The following is a 12,048-nucleotide window of genomic DNA, read 5'->3' as shown; positions in this document are numbered from 1 at the left end:
GGTCATGCATCAAGTCATGATACAACATGTAGCAGTGTTTATGCCAACAGGTGAGTGAGTGTTTCTGCTAATGTTACGGTCAGACGCAGCGGGCGGACGACGGACGGCTTTTTCCTCAGCTGCCTGACGTGAACTCTGACCCCTGAGAACACATCGGGCCACACGCCGTCAGACACCCCGACCCTCAACCAGTAGCTGCCTGCTGGGGTGTTCTGTCGGACGGTCAGCACTCCCGAGCTCCGGTTCAGATGAAGTATTGAGAAAAGCAGAGGAGCTGTTCAGTAGGAGAGGACGGCTTCAGAGGAAGATAAAAGGTAAAAATGAAAAAATAAAAATAAAAAAATAGACAAGAGGCTTCTTTTGTTTCTGAGCAATTGTTCAGAAGGACACAAATGGCAGGCAGAGAAGTAGGGAATTGATCAGTGGTACACTAGGGTTACTCCAACAGAAAGTTAATGCAAATTCATTTTGAGAAAAAACAACAAAGACACAAAAAGAGAAGAAAAGAGGAACAACAAACTGAACTATTTGGCTCAAAAGAGCTTCGCAGTTGTCATGGCAACTGTCAGAATTTGCTATATGAATAAAACAAATATGCAGTTGGTATTTCTAATTGATCTCGAGGGTGTAAATTTGAACAGCAGCAACAATGTCCCTGATGGAGTCTTAGTGCTTGTAGAGGCACCTTCATTAGGGGACATCATAAAGGTGGACTTGTTGGAATCTGATTTCCCACAATGGAATGGCAATGGCAGCTATTATCAGAGTCATTTGGAAAGTGTAGCTTATATAAGAAGCCGGGGAATTGGATCCAAGATTAGGAGAAGTACTGTGAGGCATGTTTAGCCGGAGTGATATCACTGAAAGAGGCCTTGTTAGGGATACAGCTCACGTGAGTCCACATCCTCTTTATTTTTCAAATTCCACACTGTTGGCAGTTCTGCTGGTACTGTATGCTTTAGCGCTTGACTTGTGCTGCACATTTGGAGATCAGCATGTTTCAGAAAAAAATTCAATGCATTTAACAGAAGATCTTACTTGGCTGCGCTTGTCTCCAGAGTGTAGGTCTTGTTGCCCAGTCATCAGGATCTGGGGCATACACCTTCCCAGTGGCCATTTGCCATCCTTCCTGTTCACGGTAAACACACACACACACACACACACACACACACACACACACACACACACACACACACACACATTGATTTGGACAGATCTGCTGATGCCAACACTTATCTTTTTGTCCCTCTCTTCTCCTTATCTTGCATTCTTGTGTTCTGTTCTACTTATATGCTCATAACTGTGGAGCCCACTGCTGGAATGAATAGGCTTCAGTGCTCCACTCAGAGAGCTGGAGCTTAAGGAAGCAAGGCTAATCAGTATGGATTATGTTATTATCGACCTGCATGCCAGAGTACTGCAGCTGGGTAAACAACGGCCGCCTGGATGAGTCACGGCATTCCTGTTTTTACAATTACCAAAACTGCCATGTAACTGAGTGTGTGATCAAAACCCTAACCAAGCCAACATACAACCAACTTTACCATAGGGTAAAAAACTACAAAAAAAAGAAGAATCATGCTACTTGGATAATGTTCACAAATAAGCTTTAGGCGAGGATTGGCAATGGAAGCCTGTGTACGGCTTGAGAAAGGATTTGACAAATTACCATGACAAAACACTGTGAAAATGTTAAAAGTAAGAGCAATTAGGAATTCCAGACTACACCGAGCAGGTATGGGACTGAAAACCCTTCAGCTTTAGCGTCAGTTTCCCCTCATCACTCAAGCTTGCCTGCAGTGAAAAGCTCGCAGCGAAATCAAGGGCCAAAAGAATGCAATGGGGGAAGCGAGCAACATCACCTTGCGGCTGTGCACTAGACATCTTTCTCTCTGCCTGATGGGCGTTTCATTCTGGTCGCCAATGGTGATCGTGAGCGTGTTTGTGGCCGTCATTGGTGGATGCCACTGTCAATCATAATCACCGGCAAGTGGAACTCGCTCTGCCTTTCCCTGTCGAATCTGCGCAGGGCAGTGAGCGTGGCCGAGCCGTTCCCGTAACTGCAGGTGGAAGTCGATGGGTAAAGTGAGGGCAGGAGGAGAGAAAGAAAGGAGGCCCGTGCTCTGGGGAGTCTCTGTCCACAACATGAAGCAGAGTTGAGCTCCTGTTGAGCCAGACCACTTGAGGTGCTGGATTGTTCTCCCACCAGCACAGGAGTTAGGCTGTCTCCAGCTCAGGCCCGTTGTATTCATGGTAGCAGCGGTAAGTGGACCGTGACACTGCCAGTCAGTGCTGGGGTACCCGGTCTGTTGCCATGACAACCAGCTCATAACCCGCCACTGTTTCCCTATCCAATGGCCTGGCAACTGTGACCACACCGACTCGGCTGACTGTAAAATGTCCATATGGGTCAGACTGAGGGAGAATGCTGTACAAAATGTCCCATTCAGGCCTGAGTCGGAGTCAGTGGCTGTGACCTGAATGAGCTGGTTCCAACAGGTACGTCCTCAGGCAAAGGGGAGAGCAGGTGGGAGCTTGGAGTGAACATGGGATATGTCATTTCCCTCCCACTAGAACCTGACAGTGGATGAGGCTGGAGAAGTCAGAGTCCTCCACTGAGTGGTAAGGTTAAACGCTGTTCCCTGTCTTCTCAAAGTCAGCTTCTTCTTCAGTCTCAGAATGCCGTCTGCTCCACTGTGGCTGACCATGTAGAATTGTTGCTCCGCGTTCTCTGCATGACATTGAAGCCAGCGCATACGTGCCAGCGTCAGGGTCCACAGCACTCAGCTCCAGGATAGGAGCATCTTCATCAGTGCTCTCAGGGACAAGAGCACGCACCGGTCCTCTTTGAACTTGGCCACTGGTCGTTGATGTCTGTTACCACTATGGTGGCGTGAGCTGTCCTGTCATTCCGCCGCCGTCCCGGGCCTCCACTACCAGCCAGTGGCGTTCAGCAAACTCCCGGTCCAGACCTGGGCTGCCACAGATATAGAGCCGGTGCTTGAATCAATAGTAAAAAGATCTGAATTGTTGCGCTTCGCACATTCTCACTAATCCGGTACGTGAGAAATGCTTTCTGGCCTACGGCGGCATCGTCGCGGTCTACCGCTGTCATTTCCACAACAAATGTTCCAGGGAGGGAGTTCTCCGCCACGCTGCTGTGGCAATTATCAGGCGAACGTGAAGGCTGGGGCATTGTCATTGATGTCCCACACGTTGATAATAACATCCGTGAAGCCGTAAGTCCCTGCCCTCTTCGTCTGTTGCCATGACTACAAAGCGCCAGACGGACGCTCCTCTCGGTCTACGGTGCGCTGCGCATACATCTCCCCCGTGATGTCGTTGATCAGAAGTGGGACTCTGCCCCTTGGCCATGAATGGATAGCGTATGGCGCCCTGGTCTGCATCTTTGTCTGGGTCAGTAGCGGTCACCTGCAGAGATAAAGACGACTTCTTAAGAAATGGATATCATCATCCAGTCAAACCCAAATTAAGTCTCTTATCTCTTTTTAGCCGTCACCCAGGTCTTCTTTGCTTTTAGATTTTTTAGACAGCTAATTTAAGTGTTTGCACTTCCTGACACCTAAATCAAAGCAAAAGGCTTTGATCAGACATCTCCTCAGAGTGGGTCTGACAGCCTTACTGCTATTTGCCCACTACATACATTTTCATTCTCTAACTTAGTAGAATGATAGTTTCACGCTACAGTAGAGTATAAACACTAAAATACTTACAGTAGGTAAGACAGGTTGTCAAGGTAATTGCAGATCTATGGATAACAGTATAAAACCTCTTCTCAGCATCTCACCTGTAGTACAAACACAGGAGACCCGTCAAGCTCTTCTGTGACAGATCCGTAGTACTCATTCATGGAGAACACTGGCGCCTCGTCGTTCTTGTTAACCACAGTCACCACCACGGCCGCGTAGTCTTCCCACTTCCCGTCGGAGGGAGGACCAGTAGCTTGATCTCTTCTGCTGTTCATAGTCCATGGGCTGTGCAATGAAGATGTCCCCACCTTGGCTCAATGTCAAAAACACCACCTTTGTTGCCAGAGGTAATTGGTAGCGCAGCTTGGCATTGGCTCCGTAACGGTGATTAAAAAATGGTGATTGGGAATGCAAAATCACTGTCCCCGATTTCGCATATAAACTGTTTATAATAAGATAAAGTACTCTAAAGGTGAAATATACATGCAGCATCTTTAAGAAGGTAGTAGACTTTACAGCAGGTTGCTGCTAAATAATTTCACATTGTGCTTTTCTTACTTCAAGCAGAAGCACTATCATTCTAGCAATAACCCAGCGGCGAAACACCAAGAGTATTACACCTCATTTCCTCCAAGACCTAAGCATTAGTAGGTTTTCATGATCCTTCTTGTTGTGATTACTTAATTAAATGGAAACTTGTTTCCTGTCTGCTCGGCTTCAATCAGATAAATTAAAAAAAGAGTGCCAAAAAAGTAAAAGGGAGCCTGAGAGTAAAAAGCAGAAAACAGTAAGGACTTTGATAGTGCCCCCTAGGGAATGGTTGGAGGTGAGGGTGAGGAGGAAAGGGGGGGAGGGGTAGTCAATATCTGAACTTATCTCCATGGAGACCATCCAGTCTGCCAGGTTTAACATTGGAATAGATAGATGATCTCTGGAATGAACAGTCTTCGTTTTCAACATCCTGTTGGGTTTAAAGTAGCCGCAATCCCATGTAAATACACTAATCTGAACCATTAACACAACCCCAGCTGACAAAGTGCTCCCTGCCTCCCACAGGGATTGGCAGGCTTAACAGTTGAGCCCAGGGTGTTGGTTAAACAAGACGGATTGAGCGGAGCCGCTCAGACGCAAGTGCAACAGTATTGCAACTTTAATGGGGGGGTTGGGGTTATTCCACAGCTATTCATCATTAGTGCTGCAGCCCAGCACAGCTACACCCCGCTTGCCATAAATACTTGATTAACGGACCAAACATGTCTGATAAAGGGATCTTAGGTACTGCTGTATGGAGGATGAGCAACTGCTTTATTGGTTAAATCCCGCCCACCTACTGTGTGGGAGCGTGTCACTCTTTTTGGAACATATGTGTAACAGTGCATTACCAAGCCCTCAAATGACTACTGCTTAAATCTAGCACAACCGCATGATTTCAGCAGCTTGATTTCAGCAGAGTCAAGTCGGATTGGGTAAGCTGCTACAGGGTCACTGGGTCTGCTACAAATGCAGGCCGTTTTGGAAAATGGTCTCAGCACTGGAAAACTGACTGATACTTTTTTCCAAAAGAGAGAGAAAAAGAAAGAAAAGAAAGTGTACAGTGTTTCACAAAAAAAAAGTTTGTATAAATTCTGTCTGGCTCGCTTCTTTAACCATTATTATCGTAATTGGAATCGGTAAAATTTCCTTGGAACCTCCCTCAGTTTGCTGCCTCGTCGAGCATACCTTCATCCTCGTCATTAGCACTAACAGTGACAACAGCCAGGCCCACATCTGCATTCTCGTCCACACCCACTTCATACAGTCGGAGCAAAGACCGGCTTGTTGTCGTTGACGTCGCTGCGAAAACCCTCACATACGCTGTGTCTGCAAAAATGACAAAACGGCAGAAGATTAAAAGGCGCACGCATGCACCGCACGCACACACACACACACACTTTCCCAACACGGTATATGTGTACTCTCCCTCCATCTGTTATTGATTCTACAATTCATTGTCACTGTTCCGTGGGGAAGAGGCACTTAACCGAACGCAATGTGCCTCATTGACACGAAATTAGAAAAACATTACTCATAAATATGTGCCATAAATTGCATACATTATTTTGTCGAGAGTTTATTGCTTTACTGATGTAACAGTTTTAAACAGAAAGAAAACAGTATTAAATCAACAAGCTGCTTTTGTTGCGAGAGTAGATAAAGAACCTCTCCCACTGGGAAAGTAAATATTGTAAGATGACAAGTGTTTGTGTCTTATCGGTGCCCTCCTCATTACGCTGTTATTTCTTCCGTTAGAAGGAGTAAATTATCTGCTCACAGAACACATGGGTGACATGTTAATTTGCAGCTGCTGCAGGAGGAGATGATGGTGGTTGAAGGTAGCTCTATTTCTCAGCTTGTTTTACACTTCCCTCCTCCTCACGTGGCATCCCAGATGTGACGCAGCGAGACAGGTAATGTTTGCAGAGGATGTCGGAGATTCATACCCAAGACGCAGCTAAGGCTCATACAAATGCTAAGCAGCCCCGGCAACTCTGGGGGGAAGGCTTTACCGTTTCAAAACATCACCCTTTACGCTAATACCTCTCCGCAAACATTTGCAAAAGACCCACTTCTGAATAAAACGTCCTATTACGTCATTCTAGATCAGGCTAAGGTTTTACAACTGCCACAATGTCACAAAGAGAAACATGGTAAAAAAATAAAAGATACAGGCCACACTGGATAAGTATTGAACAAAGAAATGTAAAACAACAACAACAAAAAAACAAAAAAGTGCCAAGAAATCTTTGCACATGGAAGAAAGTGAAGTTGTTTGGTCATGGCAATGGACTAAATAAAATTAAGATTTAGTTTCAAATCCAGAGGTGTAAACTAATCCTGTCATGTCAATGCAGTCTGTGTAAAACACAGAGGACGGACTCTTCATAGTTTTCAGTATTACACTGTAGGCTTGTAGGGAAAGAACAATACGCTTTTTATGAATGGGACTTTGCACCAGGCCCTGAGTGCCCCACGTTAACTCTGCCTACGCACTATTTTTAGAAAACCAACAACTTGTGTGACTAAAATGAGTTGGGATACACTAAAACTGAAGTAACTACTAACATATTATTTGCATACAATTGCCTTTTCTGGAATTTTTAGGCACTTTTGGAAATATGTTCATTCAATATCTTATAAAAATGATACCATTCTGATGTCTGTACGGTAAATATAAAGCTCCAGCCAGCAGGCTAACTAATGCTAGGCTAAACTAGTAGCGAAGCTAAGCTAAGCTAGAGACAGTTATGTTCTGGACTATTTTCTGTCAGGCATCGTGACAGGTTTTTGTACGGGTGGAACAAACAAAATATAACATGTGTGAGCTTTGGAGGTGATTTTTTCTACCTTAGACAGAGCCAGACTAGCTGTTTCACATGATTCCTGTCTTTGTGCTAAGCTAAGCTAACCATACGAAATGCGAGATGTAAATCTTCTTCAAATTGGTGTTTTTCCAAAATGTCAAACTATTTTACAACGCAAAACATAAACTCATGAGCAATTTTTTTGCTCCGGAAAAAGTCCAATGTCATGTTTAAAAGCGTCAGAATTTCTAACCTGAGTTGGGTGTTGTTTGCCAGGTCGCGCTGATTCTGGCCATTTCTGACTGAACTTCAGCAATAGAGAGCTACGGGCTTCACGATCAAAAACAGCTTCTGTGAAGATGATCCCGAGTTTTGGGTCTATGCGGAACAGGTGATGGTCGCCACTGCTGTCAATCGCCAGAGAGTAAGTGATCTGTAGGCAGAGGGAATTTGAAAATTAAACCACAGCATTCTTTCAAGCAATAACCTGCAGAAATAGCAGAAATAAAGGCTTTGTAGCTGAAAATGTCAGGAGGTCCATCATATTTCATCTGAAATAAAATTAGATCGATACTCTATGCGACTGATATTGTCACTGTCAGTCACTCACCTGCGAGGGCACTGTTCCCAACACCACACAACAACTGTGTAAAGCTTCCGCACTGAGGGATTATGGTGTAACGCTACAGAATACTCCTTCTAGCACAGTGGTCTTAACCTTGTTGGAGGTACTGACCCCCACCAGTTTCTATGCGCATTCACGAACCCTTCTGATGATGGCCAAGGGGGCGGGTCATCACGAATCATATGAGTCAGGTGTGTGTCTTGACCTCCGCCAAACCCCTGAGACTGACTCCGAACCCTGGGGTTCGATCGAACCCAGGTTAAGAACCACTGTTCTAGCATAACAATGATTGTTAAGCAAGGTAAAACAGTGGTTGAAAATTCTTCATGCACAACATGAACACAAATGGATAACCACAAACCTCTCCATTAAGTCCCAGGTCTTTGTCATGGGCTGACACTTGGAGTACCAAAGTCCCTATCTGGGCCTTCTGTTATGAGGCCTCAGATGGAGGAGGTGAAAAACGGAACGTTGGCATTCACATCTAGGTGAGAAGAGGGTTTAGTAGCAAATTGATAGTGTGTTTGTCAGATAGTGACTAACCCCAATTCACAGGAGCGGAACGGCTGCGGATCCGCTCGGAACGGAGTTGGAGTCAATGTTGGGGCTTCTACTGACTGCGAACGGCCTGGTCCGGCTCCGGCGATCGCAGCCCTCCGGAGCAGATACACAGAGCTTCTATTTTTGCCGGACGCCGGAGAGCCGCAGCAATCAGCACACAGCAGATAGCGCGGGACAGGAAGACGAGCACAAAAACAAAATAAAACATGGTTAATTTTCTGAATAAAATAGAGCGTGCTCACGGCGGATCGTATTTCACTGCACTACACCTTGAAAAACACGCACAGAGTTGTCTCCTCTCTATGAAACAACTGTTGTTGGTTGTGGTTTTATTCTATATCAATTTTGCGAGATCTCCAGACTTCAGCTGTCCGTCATGGCCCCAGTCGTTTCGCAACAAATCCGGACCTGGTGGGCGTGATGGAGGTTGAGCATAAGATTTACTTATGATTTGTGTTTTCAAATGTATGTCTGTGTGTGTAATGAAATGTCATAATGAGTATTGTCAAAGAAAAGATTAGGACCCCAGGAAGAATAGCTTTTAGTGTATGCTGAAGCTAATGGGGATCCAAATAAAACAAACAAACAAACATGGAGCCGTCACGCAGTGGAGCCGATCTGCAGCTGTTATGCATCCTGGGAAATTGGGGGTAAGTAATACAGTAAATATATAAATTTTTTAAAGATAAATGTTATAGGCATTTCCACCTTCAATGATGGAACAACATGATAGGGGGAAGACCTGCACAAGAAACGTCACAGGTCGGACTCGAACCCTAGACCTTTTGCGTCTAGGAATAAACCTCAATATATGATACCTGCACTAACCAACTGAGCAACTGGCCCACAACATTCAAAATGTAGAGGTTTAGTTTGACTCGCGAAGAAAAAAAATCTGGTCGTTAATATGTATCATTGCCTTTTCAAAACCACTGAAATGATGATCATTTTGACAATGATTTTATTACGCATCAGTTCAATATCACACGCTACACTTAATTAAATACTAAAAGAAAGTTGTAAAAGACAATTAAATCTCAACACACCGTTGAAGAATATAATAAACACTGTAATGAAACAATAAAGTCTGACTAATCTCAATTTAATGTAAAAGAGCAAAGTGAGAACAAAGTGAGAAGAGTAAAAATCCCACCTGTGATATTGACTAAAACCGTAGTAAAAGCTGCAAGAGGCACTGCGGCCACGTTCTGGGCTCGAACCGGAGGAGAAGACGGGTGTGGTCTCGTAGTAGCGGCTCGGACCCCAGAATGGACGCAGAGCCATCTCGCGGTTGGGGGAAAGGTAGAAACGGACTGGATGTTGGTTTCGGGGACCATCCCATCCTCCAGGTTGTAAGTCACCCTCGGGTCACCCAGCTGAGAGGTGCGCCTAATTGTCTGATAAGAAGAGGAGTTGGATTATAATTTTGCTCGGCTGAACACCTGGATCTTAATTATTGTTTGTGTAGATAGCAGAAAACAACCCTGAGCTGAGCAAATGGGTGTTCCTAGATTAACCCTCATGTGTTCCTCGGGTCAAATTGACCCGTTTTCCTGTATCATGTTGTTTTTAATTACACAAAATAACATGATTGATTCCACACAACGCTGTTTGGCAAGTACAAATCTCTACTTCATTAAATTGTGGGTGTCTTATTCAATTTATAGCACTTGAATAAACTATTGAAATGTTTTGAAATAGTATGAGTAAAAGTTGACATATTCCAGTCTGTGATTATCCATCAACATCCATTCCTTTAATTTCAAAAAAATTCATTTTGCTTTTCTAACTAAAACATTAGGTATAATTTATAAATGAGGGTTATTGACCATAAAAAATAACTGTGAAACTAAAGTTAATAAGTTACTTACGTAGTGTTGAAAACGTTAAAAAAGTGACAAACATTGAAAAAAGCGTCAAAAGTGTTGAAAAAAAAAAAGACAAACATAAGAAAAAGTGGTGATTTTCAGTGCTGAGTGTTGATTTTGACGAGAAGACAACACAAGGGTTAAGCCTGTGTGGTTGACTGACTCAAGCCAGATGATGTCATAGACATTCTCACCCTGGTCAACTCTAAATGTCAGCTTTAACCCTCTGAGCCCGAGACACTTGCCCACGAGTAAAAGTACCTCTGATTCATAGTTTAATAACTTTTGAACCATACAAGTGATTTACTCACTTTTGTGTTCGTTAAATCCAGAAGTTTTTGCGTTTACGCGTCTTTTCCCTGTCTTTCTAGCCTCTGCAGGGGATTTTCTATCAGCCTGGAATTCAGCCTCTTGGGCTTTAAATCCATACTGTTATATCCAAGATTGATTCACTTATGTCCATAATTCATCGCGTTTTGGCTCTTTCTGCCGCTGGCTCGCTCCTCCATCTCTGCCCTGTCTCTCCCGTCTATTGTTTTAGGAGTACATGCCCATATATGGGAGATAAGGCACCTCTCTTGTATGGAGGCCAGAGGGGACAAAAATGCTATATACCGATGGAAGGCCAAATGGTGCCTAATTAGACACATATTTGCTTGTATAACTGCTGTGGGTGTAAATCATAAATATGACATTGATATGTTATTATTGGCATAAGTAAATGTCATGAGAGCAAAACGTCTTGACTTTTTTGGAAAAAATGCATGTATTTTGTCAACTGTATAAGTTATAATGATTATCTTCACAGTGTGACTCCCAAGACATATGAGAAGTGTTTTAGAATGGAAAATGGGCTTAGGTTTTACTTATATGTCTGTGATATCAATACATATTGGAAGATTCATTTATTTATTTCTTTATTTTAAGGCCCTACAACCATTTTTAACATGCAAGTGACCTCACTGCAACCCAAATATTTTAATAACCCAGTTTGTCCTTGTTACGGCCTCTGCCTTTAAGGACATTGTTTTAGGATATGTAAATCGATGTGTGATGCCAGAAGAGGATTGGCCTACGAAGATGGCTCCGCCCACTTCCTTGTTCCCTTGCCATGTTGTGATTGGTTGCGGTCGGATCTTCGTAGGCCAATCCTCTTCTGGCAATCACACATCCGGATTTACATATCCTAAAACAATGTCCTTAAAGGCAGAGGCCGTAACAAGGACAAACTGGGTTATTAGAATATTTGGGTTGCAGTGAGGTCACTTGCATTTTAAAAATGGTTGTAGGGCCTTAAGATAAAGAAATAAAATGAATCTTCCAGATATGTATTGATATCACAGACATATAAGTAACCTAACCATTTTCCATTCTAAAACACTTCTCATATGTCTTGGGATCACCTGTGAAGAATAATCATTATAACTTATACAGTTGACAAAATACATGCATTTTTTCCAAAAAAGTCAAGACGTTTGCTCTCATGACTTTACTTATGCCAATAATAACATATCAATGTCATATTATTGATATTACACCCACACAATGTTATACAAGCAAATATGTGTCTAAATAGTGCACCATTTGGCCTTCCATCGAGTATATAGGCATTTTTGTCCCCTCTGGCCTTCCATACAAGAGAGGTGCCTTATCTCCCATATATGGGCATGGTACTTCCTGAAACAATAGACGGGAGAGACAGGGCAGAGATGGAGGAGCGAGCCAGCGGCAGAAATGAGCCAAAACGCGATGAATTATGGACATAAAGTGAATCAATCTTGGATATAACAGTATGGATTTAAAGCCCAAGAGGGCTGAAGTCATAGAAAATCCCCTGCAGAGGCTAGAAAGACAGGGAAAAGACCGCTGTAAACGCAAAAACGTCTGGATTTAAACGAAACCAAAAGTGAGTAAATCACTTGTATGGTTCAAAAGTTATTAAA

At 43.5% G+C, this 12,048-nt stretch overlaps 1 protein-coding gene across 1 annotated transcript in view; it reads left to right on the top strand.

Annotated features, from left to right (window-relative positions):
- Positions 1-12,048, top strand: part of LOC116694173 (neural-cadherin) — a 100,979-nt gene that overhangs the window by 53,077 nt on the left and 35,854 nt on the right. The window lies entirely within an intron of this gene.

This window comes from Etheostoma spectabile, chromosome 8, assembly GCF_008692095.1.
Source record: "Etheostoma spectabile isolate EspeVRDwgs_2016 chromosome 8, UIUC_Espe_1.0, whole genome shotgun sequence".
Classification (NCBI taxonomy): Eukaryota; Metazoa; Chordata; class Actinopteri; order Perciformes; family Percidae; genus Etheostoma; species Etheostoma spectabile.
The sequence above is the reverse complement of the archived record's forward strand: the minus strand, read 5'-3'. Positions and strand labels throughout refer to the sequence as shown.